Raw genomic sequence first — 18,961 nt, 5'->3', positions numbered from 1 at the left:
CTCATTGATGTTAGCAAGAAGACATGTGTTTGATATTTTTGAACGGGACGCCCTTTGCTGCTTGCAGCATTGATCGATTTTTCTTTATTCTTTAGTTGTGAAGTAAATATTGGCTCTGACATGTGAATCGCTGAGATGCATAATCATCGATTGTTTTGAATGTTCTCTATGAATTGCCAAGCCTGTGTGTTGATTGCAATGTACAGGAACACTAAATTTTGTACTCCCTCTATTCCTTTTTACTTCGCATATTAGATTTCTTTCAAGTCAGTTGATTTTACATTGTGAATGTTGATACTTTTTTCTAATTGGTCAAAGTAGAGATACTTTGACTTCAGACAAAACTTATAAGCAGACTAAAAAGGACCGGAGGGAGTACATGTGAAATTGCTGCAAACGAGGTGATCACCCTGGGAATAATGCTAGTACGTATTGTTTTGCATGTTCATCCAATGCCAGTGATACAAGAATTCAAACAAATCAAACTAAATTCATTCATACACTGCCGAATTTCATTACATTTCATACATTCTTGAACTAAAAAGGGGTGCGCTGGAGGTATAATTAATTAACCGTAGCACCCGTGTCCGGTTGAGCCGAACAAAAGCTTCTTCTCCAGCGGACTGAGCTTCAGTGACATAACAGCAGGTGCAGTTGCGTCACTTACATGTGGGCCAGATGCCTCTTGGGCCCACATGCCAGTGACCCAACTGCACCTGCAGTTAAGTAACTGAAGCAGCGTCCTTCTCCAACATAGCTCTCCGACTCCACGTCGCCGCCAAGAAGCTAATCGGCCGTCAATGGTCAACCCGCCTAGCTTGGCTTCAACCGGAGGGTAGCAGCGGTGGCCTTACTTGGACCTAGGCATCGGCGACCTACCGTGTTCTACTCTTCCTCATTTTTTGTGTGGCGCGGCCTTGTTGGCAGCGGGGCGGGGCCTCAACGGAGCCGGCGATGTCTTCTATCTCGTTGTCGGCGGGGCGGCGCCTCAGCAGAGCGGGGGAATCCTCCCCCTCGTTGCCGGCAGGGTGGGGCCTCGGCTGAGCTGGCGATGTCCTCTGCCTCGTTGTTGGCGGGGCGGGGCCTCGGCGGAGTAGGGCCTCCGCCTCGGTGCCGGCGGTGTCCTCTGCCTCGTTGTTAGTGCCGCAGGGCCTCGGCGGAGCAGGGGCTCGTCGACGCCAGCCGAGCGGGGACTCGTCGGAGCCGGCGGTGTCCTCTGCCTTGTTGTTGGCGCCGTGGTGCCTCGGCGGAGCAGGGCCTCGGCGACGCCAGTGGAGCAGGGACTCGTCGGAGCCAGCATTGTCCTCTGCCTCATCCTCGGTCTCGCCAAACAGCGCCTCGCCCGCTTCATCGCCCTCTTTATAGGTGGCCGTAGACTCCGCCACCCGCATGCGGTACCGCCAGCGCTCGAGGCGGCCCTCGCGGGCGGAGCAGTACGAGTCGAGCAGCGCCTCCTGCTCCGCCCGCTCCGCGGCGATCTACTCCTCTGCCTGCAGGTGCTCCTGGAAGAGATGGTGGTTGTAGGCGGCGTCGGCCTGCGCCTCCCGGAACTGCTCCTCACGCTTCTGCCTCAACGTGTCCATGTATTGGGCACGGGCCTCGCCGATGGTCATGGTGCAATGCACCGGCGAGCATGGCGCGGAGGAGGGGGTTGGCGCCGGATCATCGACTACCATGTTCTCCATTGGGACGTCGTCGTCCTCCGGCTGCCTGCCGGCCAGCTAGTCGGCAGCAATGGCTTCCATCTCCTTGTGGTCCGTCGTCCGCCCGTCCCGAAGAGCACTGGAGCACAAGGAAGCCATGGTGGGAGTAGTGGTGTGGACAGGAGAAAGGGAACGGAGGCAGATAACTGCGGCTATGGCCGGCGCAGTAGTTTATATAGCAATGGTGGGCGGCGGAGGGACGGACGTGTGGCGCCGGAGTAGCCGCCTCGGCAACCGTGTATCATTAATGTGGGCAGCAGATGGACGGACGGACGGCACTTGTGTCGTTTGAAGGCGGAGCAATCGCTTGCACCGGGAAGCGGGGCTGGCGGCGCTGACCATTTCGGGCGGAAAGCGCGGGCGAGGGAGGCGGTCTGGGTGGGCGAGGGCAGTCAGACTCGTGCTCGGCGGTGGGTCGGTCCAGCAGCCGGACATGCTGGCTCGCCAGCGAGCTCGCCGAGCTGAGCGATGATAATCAGATGATGGACGTAGCTTCCGACCAGGAGCCGGCGCCACTGTCCAAGCCGGTTCATGCCGTGTTCACCATAGAGCAGGTGCGGCCCACTTCGACGCCCTAATGACGAAAGAGCTACCAGCGCAGGAGGACCTGTGCTGCAACCTCCGTCTCCTCAACGAGCATCGGTGAACAAGCAAACGACAATGCCATCGCGGACATGTGGCCCTATGATCCTGGCTTCCCGAATGAGCAGCGGGCGCTGTATCAGACCATCCGTAGGGCCCGCGAGGCCCTCTCCGTCGTCCTTCGAGTTGCTGCGCTCGCCGTGGCGCCGCCGTCTTGCGTTGTCAACATGGTCAATGGCATGAGGAATGAGGAGATGACTTTACTTGGAGAGGATGACAGTGGGGACCCACCAGGGCCATAGCCGCACGTACGCAAGTGCCCCCTTATTATATACAACTATAATATTTTTTGCTTCCTCCTGGTTTCCTGACATCACGGTCCCACACCATTGTCAACCTATGTAGTAAATAAATAAGAGAATTGCACAAGGAGCGGCCGACAGCTGGGACCAAGCAGCTCGAGCAGTATTTGTCTTTTTGAGGTGTGAGCACTGCAGAGTTTTTCTTGAGCGATGTTTTCATTGTTGTTCAGAGGAGAGCAGGGTATTAACTGGGCGAGCTGTGGCCCGTCTAGCCCAGGCCAGATATCTAGCCTAGATATTAATTTTTTTCAAGTTGAAAATGGCTAGCCCAGCTATACTTTTTTTAAGGAATACCTAGGCAAGGTCAACTTGTTATTCTCCGCCCCGCTGGGCTGCAAATCTTTCCTACGAGGGATGCATTAGGCTTAACAAGAAAATGGGCTTTAAGAAATAATAAATGGGATGTAATTATAAAAACTGGGCAGTAACTACAAAAAAATGCACCAAACACTTAATTTCTTTATAAAATATTATTTCTGGATTTTGAAAATTTTAATTTCATTAATTGTTGCGCGCGCAATGTTTTGTTGGATTTTTACGTAATACAAATTTATATTGAAATTGTATTTAATCTGACTAGAAATTTCGGGATAAAAATATTTCGGATCCCATCAAAATGTGGGAAATTTTATTGAATTCTGTTTTGAACGGTTGGTTGAAATTATTAATCGTTGTCCTAGCTAGAAAATGGGCTGTACTTTTAAAAAACTGTAAATGGGCTATAGTAAATTCCATTAGAATTCAAAAATGGGTTGTACATTCTTACAAATCTCAAATGGGCTATAAGTTCTCTGCCACACACTTGTGGGCCTACTAAGTTGACGGGTCCCCTCAAAAAAAAATAGTTGACGCGTATGCAAGGCTTTGTCAACTTATAGTCAACACACGGTTCTAGCAGAAGTGGTCATTGGATGTCCATCCAATGGATGTCGTGCTTCTTCTTCAATCTCGGATATTCTAGCTTCACCCGCCCGAAAAATGATTCCCCCCTGACATCTGGGGCGCACTGTTTCGGAAGCTGACCTGTGGGCCTACTAAGTTGACGCGTACCAAGATTTGTCAACTTAGTCAATATAAACGATTCTAGCTGCGGTTACCGTACGATGTCCATCCAACGGCCGTCGTGCTTCTTCAACCTCTGGTCTTCTTGCTCTAGCCGCCCAAAGCAGCGCCGGTCATGCCGCCTGCTCCTGCCTCCCGTGGCCGGCTATGCTGCCGCGGAGGCCTCACTGCCCCCTACTACTCCCACCACTAGCCAGGCCATCTGCCTCTACTCACCCACACCCCCTGTTATTCTGCGGCGACGGCAGCCTCACACCGCAGCTAAACCAGTGAACCCTCGTACTCCTCTCCGCGTGGGATTCCACTGCCGCGTCTTCCCCGGCTCCGCGTCGTCCCCTTCCTAGGCCTCGTCGTCGTCCACCGCCGAGGTGCTCTCGGTGCGGCGTGGTCAACGTGGTCAAGGAATGACTTCCATCGGAAGAGTACTGTACGTGGAGAGGCTGACAGTTGGGTCCACGGCCGCAGCAAGGAAGTTCCTCCTTATTACGCGCAAAATAATTATTCCTCCACCTTACAGCAGGGACCCACCGGATGGGCCACCATATTTCGGGAAAAAACGTTTCCCCCCTGACTGCTGGGACCCACCAGCTACATCTTCGCACGCAAGGAAGTGCCTGACAGTCGGGACCCACCCGGTCGAAGCGTACGTAGCGTTATCATTCTGGTCGCGAACTTGTATGTACATACTGGTCCATCGGTCTGTCTGCAGGCTGCAGCAATGAACCATGGCCGTGTAAGGAAGGGCACGTGTGGTAGTAGAGGCGCGCACGTAGCATGTACACGTACGTACAGCAGCCAGGGTGCAAGAAAGAAAATACGGCCACATACGTACATACGGGCGGGGTCTCGAATGCCTACTCGCGCATACGTACGGCCAGGGCTCGTGTACATGGCTGGGTCGGAACGGAGAAAATGCGCCGTCGTCGTGTTCATGGGGAGGCAATGGAATGCGTCGTGTTCATCGAGAGGCAACGGAACGCGTGCTGTCCATCGGGAGCCAACCGGCTTGGATGGAACATGCAATGGAAACGAGGCCTTGCGTACCGCAGAATGGAGGAAACGGCCTTGTGTTCGACTGGCCACGGTGGAAACGGGATCCTGTTCATCGGAAGGGGTCTGGCGTACCGCAAAACGGAGGAAACTGACCTCCTACGGTCGAAACGGGGTCCTGTTGATCGGGAGGGGTGTGGTGTACCGCAAAACGGAGGAAACAGACTTGTGTTGGAGCGTTACGGTCAAAACGAGGTCCTGCTCATCGGGAGGGGTGTGGCGTACCACAAAACGGGACTCGACGGGATACTGTTCATCTCCACCGTCGACCTCCTCCAGCCTCCACGGGCTACTGTTCATCCACCGTCGACCTCCTCTAGCCTCCACCTGCGCTGTTCATCCACGAGCTCCTGTTCATCCAGCCTCCACCGCGCGCTCCTCCACCGGCTACTGTTCAACCAGCCCTCTCCACGGGGGTCCTGTTCAACCACCCCTCCACGGGCTACTGTTCATCCAGCCCTCCACCGGCTACTGTTCAACCAGCCCTCCACCGGCTACTGTTCAACCAGCCCTCCACGGGATCCTGTTCATCCAGCCCTCCACGGGGTCCTATTCATCCACCGGCTCAATCGATCGGGGTACTGTTCATCCGGCGGCAACGGCCTCTACTACCACGGGTTCCTGTTCATCCAACCCCCACCGGGAACTGTTCATCCAAACCCCCCAACAACGCTCACTGTTCATCAAGGGAAGGAGGCAGCAGTGTTTGATCGGCTTCAGTTAGCAGCAGTAGGGAAGGAATCACTCCGTTTCAGTTAACAGCAAGGGATCGATCGATCGCTCGGGTTCAGTAACGCGTAGCCTGCAGTGCAATCGCTCGGCTTTAGTTAGAGCCCAATGCCTCGCTCGGGTTCAGTTAGAGCGCAACGCCTCGCACACACGTGCGTACGTACGAGAGAAACGCGCATCGCTTGGCTCCCGACCAGCCACCGTAACCGGGAACTCCCCAATATTTTCCTCGCCCTCGCTTCTACCACGGTTTTTTCCGTCATGGACGGCCCAAAGAATGTCATGCAGCTGTGTCTCCGGCCCGCCCAGGATGAAAAGCCCATTTTTTGTCATGATTTTTGTCATAGAAGTAGGACCCTACCACATCTATGATGATACCGGGTTTTGTCACAATTATTGTCATAGAAGTGTCATAAGTATGACAGAAATTTTTTTCATTCGGCCCAAAATGTCACGGATGTGTCTTTTTTTTGTAGTGCTTTCTCCTCTACTATTTGATCTAGCAGTAGATGCCCTAGCCATGATTATGGATAAGGCTAGGATTGAAGGGTATATAAAAGGGGTCCTCACCGATGTTCATGACAATGGGGTGAATATGTTACAATATGCTGATGACACTATATTCCTATTACAGGATGATGAGGAATCAGCTAGAAATCTCAAATTTATATTAACTTCTTTTGAGCAAATGTCTGGACTGACAATAAATTTCCACAAAAGTGACATATATCTCTTTGGGGAGGCAAAAAACAAAGGTGATCTTTATCAAGAGATTTTCACCTATGCCCTTGGTGAATTGCCTCTGAAATACCTTGGCCTACCTATCTATAATAAAAGAATTAGGAATAGCATGTGGAAAAATGTGACCGAAAAAATTGAAAAAAGGTGTGCTTTCTGGCAGGGCAGATTGCTCAATATAGCTGGTAGAGTTACACTGGTGCAATCTTGCCTTACCAACATACCCATATATATGATGTCAGTCTACCTACTCCCTGTTGGAGTTAGGAAAAAAGTTGATTTCTATAGAGCTAGTTGGTGTGGCAAGCTGAAGAAGATAAAAAGAAATATCACTTAGTCAAATGGAAAACATGTTGTCTCCCAAAACAGCAAGGGGGTTTGGGAGTTACCAACCTTAAAATCTTCAATATTGCTTTACTTGCCAAGTGGATATGGAAACTGGAAGATGAAGATGGACTTTGGCAAGATATAATTAGATCCAAATGTATTGAAGATAAATGTCTATCTGGGATTAAACATAAAAATGGAGACTCACAATTCTGTTCTAGCCTTCTTAAAATCAGGAAAATTGTTTATCCTCATATAAAAAAAGCTTGGTGATGGTAGAAATACCAGATTGTGGGAAGATTGGTGGGTCGATGATAAACCCTTGAAGGAGGCCTACCCTTCTCTTTATTCCATTAGTAATGATAGAAACATTTCTGTCAAGGAGGTAGTAGACAAAGGATGGGGCGATCTCTTTCAGAAGAACCCTTTTTGGGGATTCTGAAAAACTTTGGGATAATCTAAAAAATAGATGTGAGGAAATTTTGATGCATGGAGGAAGGGATAAACCTATGTGGATGCTATCTGCAAATAGGAAGTTTTTTGTAAAATCTCTTTAGCTACATCTCATTAAAACATATTTGGGCTTCCCACAAAAATTCCTGTGGAAAGTGAAAGTACCTGCGAAGATTAAGTTTTTCCTGTGGCTATTGAATAAAAGAAGTATTCTAACTAGAGATAATCTGCTAAAGAGGGGTTGGAAGGGGGACACGCAGTGTGTGTTATGTGGAAAAGAGGAGAACATTGATCACCTCTTCTTTTCCTATTCTGTTGCTAGGCTCATTTGGAGTCTGGTTGGGTGTGCTTTTGATTTAAAACAGATCTCAAGGGATTTGAATGATTATTTGGAAGTTGGCTTAAGAAATTTAATAAAAATGACAAAAAGCTGGTATTGACTGGCACTTTGGCCCTGCTCTGGGCGATCTGGAATTGTAGAAATGATATTATCTTTGGCAGGAAACACATAAATGATCCAATTGGGATCATTAAAAAACGTGTAATTGGATCACTGACTGGACTGTTTTGCAGAAAAAGGACCCAGAGGAAAAAACGTTGATGCTGGGAGCAAGACTCATCGAACATGCGGCAAGTGAGATATACAGGGCTTCGCAGGGTGGCATTTTGGCATGCTAAGGCTACAGATGTGATGATGCATGCTCCTCAGGAAAGAAGAAAACTGTTCCAGCTCTTGTCATCTGCTCTCTAAGAGCTTGGTTTCCTTTTGGTAGATTTGCAATAGGTTGCTTGCGTGCGCATGCACTATCTAGCGCGAGGTAGCTGCTAGTGGCGGTTGGATATTTCTCTAGATGTGTTGGCTATGTTAGTTTGTTATCGGCCTCTTGTACTGGACTTCTGCTGGTTTCTCTAATGGAAATCGGAGGGGAAACCCTCTTTTGCTAAAAAAACAACAACAAAAAGTACCTATGCCACGTGTATGCGTCGCTTCATTTTTGTGATGCAAGAAGAAGTTGAAACGTTTGACCTACTAGTGGGAGACGAATCTGAACAGACTCGGATGATTTTCTCTACGTCTCCCTAGTGGGCTAGTGCATCCATTTCTCTTCTTTGCTATCAAACATCGACATTCCTGACGACGAGTTCTCCAACGACAATTTCTTCCCCGACATCGACCACCTCCTTGGCAACATGACGAATGTGATGTCTACTACACAACCTTCTTCTTGTAGACGTTGTTGGGCCTCCAAGTGCAGAGGTTTGTAGGATAGTAGCAAATTTCCCTCAAGTGGATGACCTAAGGTTTATCAATCCGTGGGAAGCGTAGGTTGAAGATGGTCTCTCTCAAACAACCCTGCAACCAAATAACAAAGAGTCTCTTGTGTCCCGAACACACCCAATACAATGGCAAATTGTATAGGTGCACTAGTTCGGCGAAGAGATGGTGATACAAGTGCAATATGGATGGTAGATATAGGTTTTTGTAATCTGAAAATATAAAAACAGCAAGGTAACTAATGATAAAAGTGCGCACAAATGATATTGCAATGCTAGGAAACAAGGCCTAGGGTTCATACTTTCACTAGTGCAAGTTCTCTGAACAATAATAACATAATTGGATCATATAACTATCCCTTAACATGCAACAAAGAGTCACTCCAAAGTCACTAATAGCGGAGAACAAATGAAGAGATCATGGTAGGGTACGAAACCACCTCAAAGTTATCCTTTCTGATCGATCTATTCAAGAGTCCGTAGTAAAATAACACGAAGCTATTCTTTCCGATCGATCTATCATGGAGTTTGTACTAGAATAACACCTTAAGATACAAATCAACCAAAACCCTAATGTCACCTAGATACTCCAATGTCACCTCAAGTATCCGTGGGTATGATTATACGATATGCATCACACAATCTTAGATTCATCTATTCAACCAACATAAAGAACTTCAAAGAGTTCCCTAAAGTTTCTACCGGAGAGTCAAGACGAAAACATGTGCCAACCTTTATGCATAGGTTCATGGGCGGAACCCGCAAGTTGATCACCAAAACATACATCAAGTGGATCACGTGATATCCCATTGTCACCACAGGTAAGCACGGCAAGACATACATCAAGTGTTCTCAAATCCTTAAAGACTCAATCCGATAAGATAACTTCAAAGGGAAAACTCAATCCATTACAAGAGAGTAGAGGGGGAGAAACATCATAAGATCCAACTATAATAGCAAAGCTCGCGATACATCAAGATCGTATCACCTCAAGAACACGAGAGAGAGAGAGATCAAACACATAGCTACTGGTACATACCCTCAGCCCCGAGGGTGAACTACTCCCTCCTCGTCATGGAGAGTGCCGGGATGATGAAGATGGCCACCGGTGAGGGATCCCCCCTCCGGCAGGGTGACGGAACAGGGTCTCAATTGGTTTTTGGTGGCTACAGAGGCTTGCGGCGACAGGACTCCCGATCTATTCTGTTCCACGATGGTTTTAGGGTATATGGAGATATATAGGCGAAAGAAGTCGGTAAGGGGAGCCATGAGGGGCCCACGAGGGTGGAGGGCGCGCCCAGGGGGGTGGGCGCGCCCCCCTGCCTCGTGCCTTCCTCGTTGCTTCCCTTACGTACACTCCAAGTCTTCTGGATTGCTTCCGTTCCAAAAATAACTCTCCCGAACGTTTCATTCCGTTTAGACTCCGTTTGATATTCCTTTTCTGCGAAACACTGAAACAAGGAGAAAAACAGAAACTGGCACTGGGCTCTGGGTTAATAGGTTAGTCCCAAAAATAATATAAAAGTGTTTAATAAAGCCCATAAACATCCAAAACAGATAATATAATAGCATGGAACAATCAAAAATTATAGATACATTGGAGACGTATCAAGCATCCCCAAGCTTAATTCCTGCTCGTCCTCGAGTAGGTAAATGATAAAAACAGAATTTTTGATGTGGAATGCTACCTAACATATTTATCCATGTAATCTTCTTTATTGTGGCAAGAATATTCAGATTCATAAGATTCAAGACAAAAGTTTAATATTGACATAAAAATAATAACACTTCAAGCATACTAACAAAGCAATCATGTCTTCTCAAAATAACATGGCCAAAGAAAGTTATCCCTACAAAATCATATAGTCTGGCTATGCTCTATCTTCATCACACAAAATATTTAAATCATGCACAACCCCGATGACAATCCAAGCAATTGTTTCATACTTTTGATGTTCTCGAACTTTTTCAATCTACACGCAATACATGAGCGTGAGCCATGGACATAGCACTATAGGTGGAATAGAATGGTGGTTGTGGAGAAGACAAAAAGGAGAAGATAGTCTCACATCAACTAGGCGTATCAACGGGCTATGGAGATGCCCATCAACAGGTATCAATGTGAGTGAGTAGGGATTGCCATGCAACGGATGCACTAGAGCTATAAGTGTATCAAAGCTCAACAAAAGAAATTAAGTGGGTGTGCATCCAACTCGCTTGGTCATGAAGACCTAGGGCATTTTGAGGAAGCCCATCATTGGAATATACAAGCCAAGTTCTATAATGTAAAATTCCCACTAGTATATGAAAGTGACAACATAGGAGACTCTCTATCATGAACATTATGGTGCTACTTTGAAGCACAAGTGTGGTAAAAGGATAGTAGCATTGTCCCTTCTCTCTTTTTCTCTCATCATTTTTTTATATTTTTTATATTCGGGCCTTTTCTCTCTTTTTTTTGGACCCTTTTGTTTTTTAGTCCGGAGTCTCATCCCGACTTGTGGGGGAATCATAGTCTCCATCATCCTTTCCTCACTGGGACAATGCTCTAATAATGATGATCATCACACTTTTATTTACTTAAAACTCAAGAATTACAACTCGATACTTAGAACAAAATATGACTCTATATGAATGCCTCCGGCGGTGTACCGGGATGTGCAATGAATCAAGAGTGACATGTATGAAAGAATTATGAACGGTGGCTTTGCCACAAATACGATGTCAACTACATGATCATGCAAAGCAATATGACAATGATGGAGCGTGTCATAATAAACGGAACGATGGAAAGTTGCATGGAAATATATCTCGGAATGGCTATGGAAATGCCATAATAGGTAGGTATGGTGGCTGTTTTGAGTAAGGTATATGGTGGGTGTATGATACCGGTGAAAGGTGCGCGGTATTAGAGGGGCTAGCAATGGTGGAAGGATAAGAGTGCGTATAATCCATGGACTCAACATTAGTCATAAAGAACTCACATACTTATTGCAAAAATCTATTAGTTATCGAAACAAAGTACTATGCGCATGCTCCTAGGGGGATAGATTGGTAGGAAAAGACCATCGCTCGTCCCCGACCGCCACTCATAAGGAAGACAATCAATAAATAAATCATGCTCCGACTTCATCACATAACGGTTCACCATACGTGCATGCTACGGGAATCACAAACTTTAGAACAAGTATTTCTCAAATTCACAACTACTCAACTAGCATGACTCTAATATCACCATCTTCATATCTCAAAACAATCATAAAGAATCAAACTTCTCTTAGTATTCAATGCACTCTATATGAAAGTTTTTATTATATCCCTCTTGGATGCCCATCATATTAGGACTAAATTCATAAACAAAGCAAATTACCATTCTGTTCTAAAGACTCTAAAAATAATATAAGTGAAGCATGAGAGTTCATATATTTCTTCAAAATAAATCCACCGCCGTGCTCCAAAAGATATAAGTGAAGCACTAGAGCAAACAACAAACTACTCCGAAAGATATAAGTGAAGATCAATGAGTAGTTGAATAATTATGCAAATATGTGAAGATTCTCTAACATTTAAGAATTTCAGATCTTGGTATTTTATTCAAACAGCAAGCAAAACTAAAGAAAATAAAATGACGCTCCAAGCAAAACACATATCATGTGGTGAATAAAAATATAGCTCCAATTAAAGTTACCGATGAACGAAGACGAAAGAGGGGATGCCATCTGGGGCATCCCCAAGCTTAGGCTCTTGGTTGTCCTTGAATATTACCTTGGGGTTCCTTGGGCATCCCCAAGCTTAGGCTCTTGCCACTCCTTATTCCATAGTCCATCGAATCTTTACCCAAAACTTGAAAACTTCACAACACAAAACTTAACAGAAGATCTTGTGAGCTCCGTTAGCGAAACAAAACAAAACACCGCTTCAAGGTACTGTAATGAACTCATTCTTAATTCATATTGGTGTAATATCTAATGTATTCCAACTTCCCTATGGTTCATACCCTCCAATACTACTCATAGATTCATCAAAATAAGCAAACAACACAATGAAAACAGAATCTGTCAAAAACAGAACAGTCTGTAGTAATCTGTATCAAACGTATACTTATGGAACTCCAAAAATTCTAAAATAAATTGGTGGACCTGAGGAATTTGTATAGTAATAATCTGCAAAAAGAATCAACTAAATATCACTCTCCATTAAAAAGTTTTATCTAATCTCGTGAGCGCTAAAGTTTCTGTTTTTTACAGCATGATCATAAAGACTTCACCCAAGTCTTCCCAAAGGTTCTACTTGGCACAAACACTAATTAAAACACAAAAACACATCTAAACAGAAGCTATATGTATTATTTATTCCTAAACAGAACCAAAAAGCAAGAAACTAAAATAAAATTGGGTTGCCTCCCAACAAGCGCTAACGTTTAATGCCCCTAGCTAGGCATGATGATTTCAATGATGCCCACATAAAAGATAAGAATTGAAACATAAAGAGAGCATCATGAAGAATATGAATAGCACATTTAAGTCTAACCCACTTCCTATGCATAGGGATTTTGTGAGCAAACAACTTATGGGAACAATAATCAACTAGCATAGGAAGGCAAAACAAGCTTAACTTCAGAACTTTAAGCACATAGAGAGGAAACTGGATATTATTGCAATATGTTGAAGCATATATTCCTCCCTCATAATAATTTTCAGTAGCATCATGAATGAATTCAACAATATAACCAGCACCTAAAGCATTATTTTCATGATCTACTTGCATAAAATTTTACTACTCTCCACATAAGCAAAATTCTTCTCATTCGGAATAGTGGGAGTATCATAAGAGACATGAATACTATAAATTGTTTCCACATTAAAAGAGTAATGTTCAGAAAAATGGTAATCATAATCATGACAAGTTCTATAAATATAATCATCACTAATTTTTATAGCATAAGTTTCATCACAATAATCATCATAAGTAGCAACTTTGTTCTCATCATAATCGATTGAAACCTCTTCCAAGATAGTGGACTCGTCACTAAATAAAGTCATGACCTCTCCAAATGCACTTTCATAATTATCAAAATAAGATTCAACATCCTCCAAAATAGTGGGATCATTACTTCCTAAAGTTGACACTCTTCCAAACCCACTTTCATCAATATAATCATCATAAGTAGGAGGCATGCTATCATAACAAATTTGCATATCAAAACTTGGGAGGCTAATAACATCATCTTCATTAAACATAGCATCCCCAAGCTTGGGACAAACATTAATTTCAGCAAATATATTCTCAAAAACATCATCTTCATCAAACATAGCATCCCCAAGCTTGGGCCTTTTCATATCATAAGCATAATCACTCTCATCATTAATAGTATGGATAGCACCAATAGTATAGCTATTATCATCATCACGATGAGTAATAGGAGCAACATCATTTGGGGGAGATACCTTTCTACCTTTGCTTCTCCGTCTTTTCTTTTTCTTCTTCACATCATGTGTGGGTTCAATCCTCTTTTTGGAGCTCCTTATTAATGAGATTGATTGAATAGAAAGCTCCTCCTCGTTACCTGATTCATCATAAGAAATAATAGGAGGATATTGGGAAGTCTCTTCCCTTTCATTAGTATTCTCTTCATCTTCTATTTGTTTTCTTTTCTTTATGTAATTGGCAATATGTGGATTTTCAATGCAATTCACCGCACAATACATATAAATTTCTTCTAGATCAATATCGAGGAATTTCTCGAGGTTATATTCTGGAATAAACTTAGTTTGACGTTTCAATTCTTCATAACCCAAAAGCAGACTAAGTTCATTGTGATGTGCAAGGGAAATCAAGTCATCACAATTTTTGGACACGATTCGATAATGAAACAATTTGCATTTGATATTTAAATGACCATGTTCATTGCAAAGTTCACAAGTATGGCTAAGATATTTTCAATTTTCAGCACTAACATTTAGCCTCTCTTGCAACCATTTAGTTTTTCAGTACTTGTGCCTCTTACAAAATCTATCTTCCCTTTTTGGTATGTATTTGCAAACTCTATGCACTCCACAAAAATCGACATGCTTATAAGAGATATTTTCATCATGACTAGTGCAATCATCATTAGTACCATAGATATTCAAGGAGTTCATACTAACAACATTGCAATCATGCTCATCATTCAAAGATTTAGTGCCAAACATTTTAATGCATTCTTCTTCTAACACTTTGGCACAATTTTCCTTTCCATCATACTCACGAAAGATATTAAAAAGGTGAAGCATATGAGGCACCCTCAATTCCATTTTTTTGTAGTTTTCTTTTATAAACTAAACTAGTGATAAAACAAGAAACAAAAAGATTCGATTGCAAGATCTAAAGATATACCTTCAAGCACTCACCTCCCCGGCAACGGCGCCAGAAAAGAGTTTGATGTCTACTACACAACCTTCTTCTTGTAGACGTTGTTGGGCCTCCAAGTGCAGAGGTTTGTAGGACAGTAGCAAATTTCCCTCAAGTGGATGACCTAAGGTTTATCAATCCATGGGAAGCGTAGGTTGAAGATGGTCTCTCTCAAACAACCCTGCAACCAAATAACAAAGAGTCTCTTGTGTCCCGAACACACCCAATACAATGGCAAATTGTATAGGTGCACTAGTTCGGCGAAGAGATGGTGATACAAGTGCAATATGGATGGTAGATATAGGTTTTTGTAATCTGAAAATATAAAAACAGCAAGGTAACTAATGATAAAAGTGCGCACAAATGATATTGCAATGCTAGGAAACAAGGCCTAGGGTTCATACTTTCACTAGTGCAAGTTCTCTGAACAATAATAACATAATTGGATCATATAACTATCCCTTAACATGCAACAAAGAGTCATTCCAAAGTCACTAATAGCGGAGAACAAATGAAGAGATCATGGTAGGGTACGAAACCACCTCAAAATTATCCTTTCTGATCGATCTATTCAAGAGTCCGTAGTAAAATAACACGAAGCTATTCTTTCCGTTCGATCTATCATAGAGTTCGTACTAGAATAACACCTTAAGATTCAAATCAACCAAAACCCTAATGTCACCTAGATACTCCAATCACCTCAAGTATCCGTGGGTATGATTATACGATATGCATCACACAATCTCAGATTCATCTATTCAACCAACACAAAGAACTTCAAAGAGTGCCCTAAAGTTTCTACCGGAGAGTCAAGACGAAAACGTGTGCCAACCCTTATGCATAGGTTCATGGGCGGAACCCGCAAGTTGATCACCAAAACATACATCAAGTGGATCACGTGATATCCCATTGTCACCACAGATAAGCACGGCAAGACATACATCAAGTGTTCTCAAATCCTTAAAGACTCAATCTGATAAGATAACTTCAAAGGGAAAACTCAATCCATTACAAGAGAGTAGAGGGGGAGAAACATCATAAGATCCAACTATAATAGCAAAGCTCGCGATACATCAAGATCGTATCACCTCAAGAACACAAGAGAGAGAGAGAGATCAAACACATAGCTACTGGTACATACCCTCAGCCCCGAGGGTGAACTACTCCCTCCTCGTCATGGAGAGCGTCGGGATGATGAAGATGGCCACCGGTGAGGGATCCCCCCTCTGGCAGGGTGCCGGAACAGGGTCCTGATTGGTTTTTGGTGTCTACAGAGGCTTGCGGCGGCGGAACTCCCGATCTATTCTGTTCCACGATGGTTTTAGGGTATATGGAGATATATAGGCGAAAGAAGTCGGTAATGGGAACCACGAGGGGCCCACGAGGGTGGAGGGCGTGCCCATGGGGGCTGGGCGCGCCCCCTGCCTCGTGGCTTCCTCGTTTCTTCCCTTACGTACACTCCAAGTCTTCTGGATTGCTTCCGTTCCAAAAATAACTCTCCCGAAGGTTTCATTCCGTTTGGACTCCGTTTGATATTCCTTTTCTGCGAAACACTGAAACAAGGAGAAAAACAGAAACTGGCACTGGGATCTGGGTTAATAGGTTAGTCCCAAAAATAATATAAAAGTGTTTAATAAAGCCCATAAACATCCAAAACACATAATATAATAGCATGGAACAATAAAAAATTATAGATACGTTGGAGACGTATCAGAACGACATGCCCACATCTCCTTCCGCTGCTCCATATGTCATCTTATCCTCTCGGTTAGGGTTAGCGTTTGGTTTACTGATAGTAGTAATAGATATGGATATGATGCTTGTTTCTCATGATCTCGACTGCATGACTAGCTTCAACAATCTGTTGCATGGTTCGATTATCACCGCTACTAAGTTAACCAAGTTTTATCTACTATTTTTTGGATTAAATTTAATGAGAAATTCCTCGACAGTTTGGTATTGTGGCACCTTCATATCATCCTTGGTGGCATGGTATAATTTTTGTTTTAACATAAGCATGATATCAATGTGTTGATATGTTATCACCGCTACTATGGTAATCATGTTTTATCTACTCTTTTTCTGGGTTAGTCTTAATGAAAAATTCCTCAAATATTTAACACATTCCCTTGAGACAGTTTGGTACCATGGCCCCTTGACATCATCCTTGGTGGCATGGCATCATTTTTGTTTTAACATGGACATGATATCAACGTATTGGTACGTTCTGGTAGACACACATGTATTAAAATTCATTGATGTTGGCAGCAATGTGGATGATCTTCTTTGACTACCCTATGACTATGAGCGTGTTGCATGTTAGAGTTTGAAGGAGCGACAAACACCAGGATCAATCTAGAAAGATTGCTATGGTTAGGAGTTGATTAGGGAGTAGTTTGTATAAGCCTATCCCCTCCTCTCTCTCTCTATGCTACAGATAAGCCTCACACTATATTTAATAAAGGACGTTAATATTTGACTGGCGTTGTCAGGGAAGAGGCTCCCATCGAATGATCTGTTCTCTAGGGGTGGATCGACCATCCAAAATTTTTGTTAGCTGGGGAGGTGGACGATTGAGTGAAAAATCTTGTTTCTGCATGACATCCAGCCGACACAGAAAATTGTGAATCACATTGGGAAAAATGGGATAGGCCCAAATAGCAGTTTTTCCCAAGAAAACACCCATTAAAAAAATAAAAAAAATCTCATACAAGAAAAGGCAAAGAAAACATAAGTTACAACTGGCATGCTCTGAGTAATTAGACATGGTTTTCTAAGCCATGGTTTACACTTGACATGTAAACAGTACAAAAAATATTGTGATATAAGTAATTAGCCATGATTTCTACTCCTAGTAGTGATCTAAAAAGTCTTATATTAGTTTACAAAGGGAGTATTAATTATTTGACACGTAGATGCAAATGCAAAATGCAATAAACCCTTACACCTAAAACCATGGCAACTAAAAAAATTAGTGATTTGTCGTGAAAAACAAAATATTTCTACGTACACACCTATGGTAAGAAAATTTCAATAGTCTAAAAAACAAAAATGCCAAGATCTAAATAAGAAAATTGCCATCATTTAAATTATAAAAATGCCATCGTGTAAGTAGTAAAAATGACATGCTACCTACACTAAAACTATCATGGTCTTAATAATAGAATTGCCATTGTTTAAATAATGAAAATGATATAGTCTATAAAATAAAAATGACATGCTATCTACACTAAACTACCAAGCTACCTACACTAAAACTACCAAGGTCTAATAATAAAACTGTCATGCCAATAGTAATAAATTGCCATCCTCTTAACAATAAAGTTGACATATCATTAAGATATAAAATTGTATCCTCTCAATTATAAAAACTAGACAATACCCCGCGTGTTGCAGCGGGATGGTAGTGTAATAAACAATTTGACTGAGAGGTGCACACGGTAAGAAAAAAAGAGTAAGAAAATAAAATTAATAAATGTTTTACAGCAGAAGATGGCTTGGATTTAATGTGTAACTCTGCAATCAGGTTACTTAGTATGATCAGTTCTCTAACCAAATTTGCAGAGGATCTTACCTTATATCATCTCAATGGAAAGAAGACAATACATCTGATGTGCTGCTAATAAAAAGTAGCAATTAATACTGCAATACAACATACATGTATGTACCTTGAATGAACTCCCAATGCTAAACTTTCTCGGGTATGTGACTTCGTTCAACTTACATATTGTTATATGTATGTATATCATCTAGATCGTAAAATAGACATCGTGGTAGTTTATGCTAGAAACAGTAGAAAGGAAACACAAGATTTAAGAGCCATACCTGAAGGCTATTCCTCCCAACAACTGGATGTGTTGCAGTTGAATCAATAGATATTGTGAGGAGTAGGTGGAGCATCCACGCGGACGCCAATTAGGTATCCTAGCGGCAGTGACGCAATGTAATGACCTGCTTGTGTAGTGGATTGGAATAAAATGATGACGAGTGATGAAGAAACATGAAGAAATAGTAAGAGATGTGGGATGCGCGCATGCCTGAACCTGCTGGGCTGCATGACACTTCAGGAGAAGGCGGAACATATGGCCTAATCAAGGTGGCTTCATTGTTTTGACCACATCAACATCCTCAGCAGCAGTGCGCCCTGCAACCGCTATTCCCATGTCCAATTTGGCCGGCATGGTCGATGACATGTAATGCTTCGCCCTCTCGTCCTGCCTCATTGTTGTCCCTATCTCGGCACTTACGCTGTCCACGACCACAACAAAATTGGTGCCATCGTCTTCCCGC

Source organism: Aegilops tauschii, chromosome 5, assembly GCF_002575655.3.
Source record: "Aegilops tauschii subsp. strangulata cultivar AL8/78 chromosome 5, Aet v6.0, whole genome shotgun sequence".
Lineage (NCBI taxonomy): Eukaryota > Viridiplantae > Streptophyta > Magnoliopsida > Poales > Poaceae > Aegilops > Aegilops tauschii.
Note: the sequence above shows the minus strand (reverse complement) of the source record.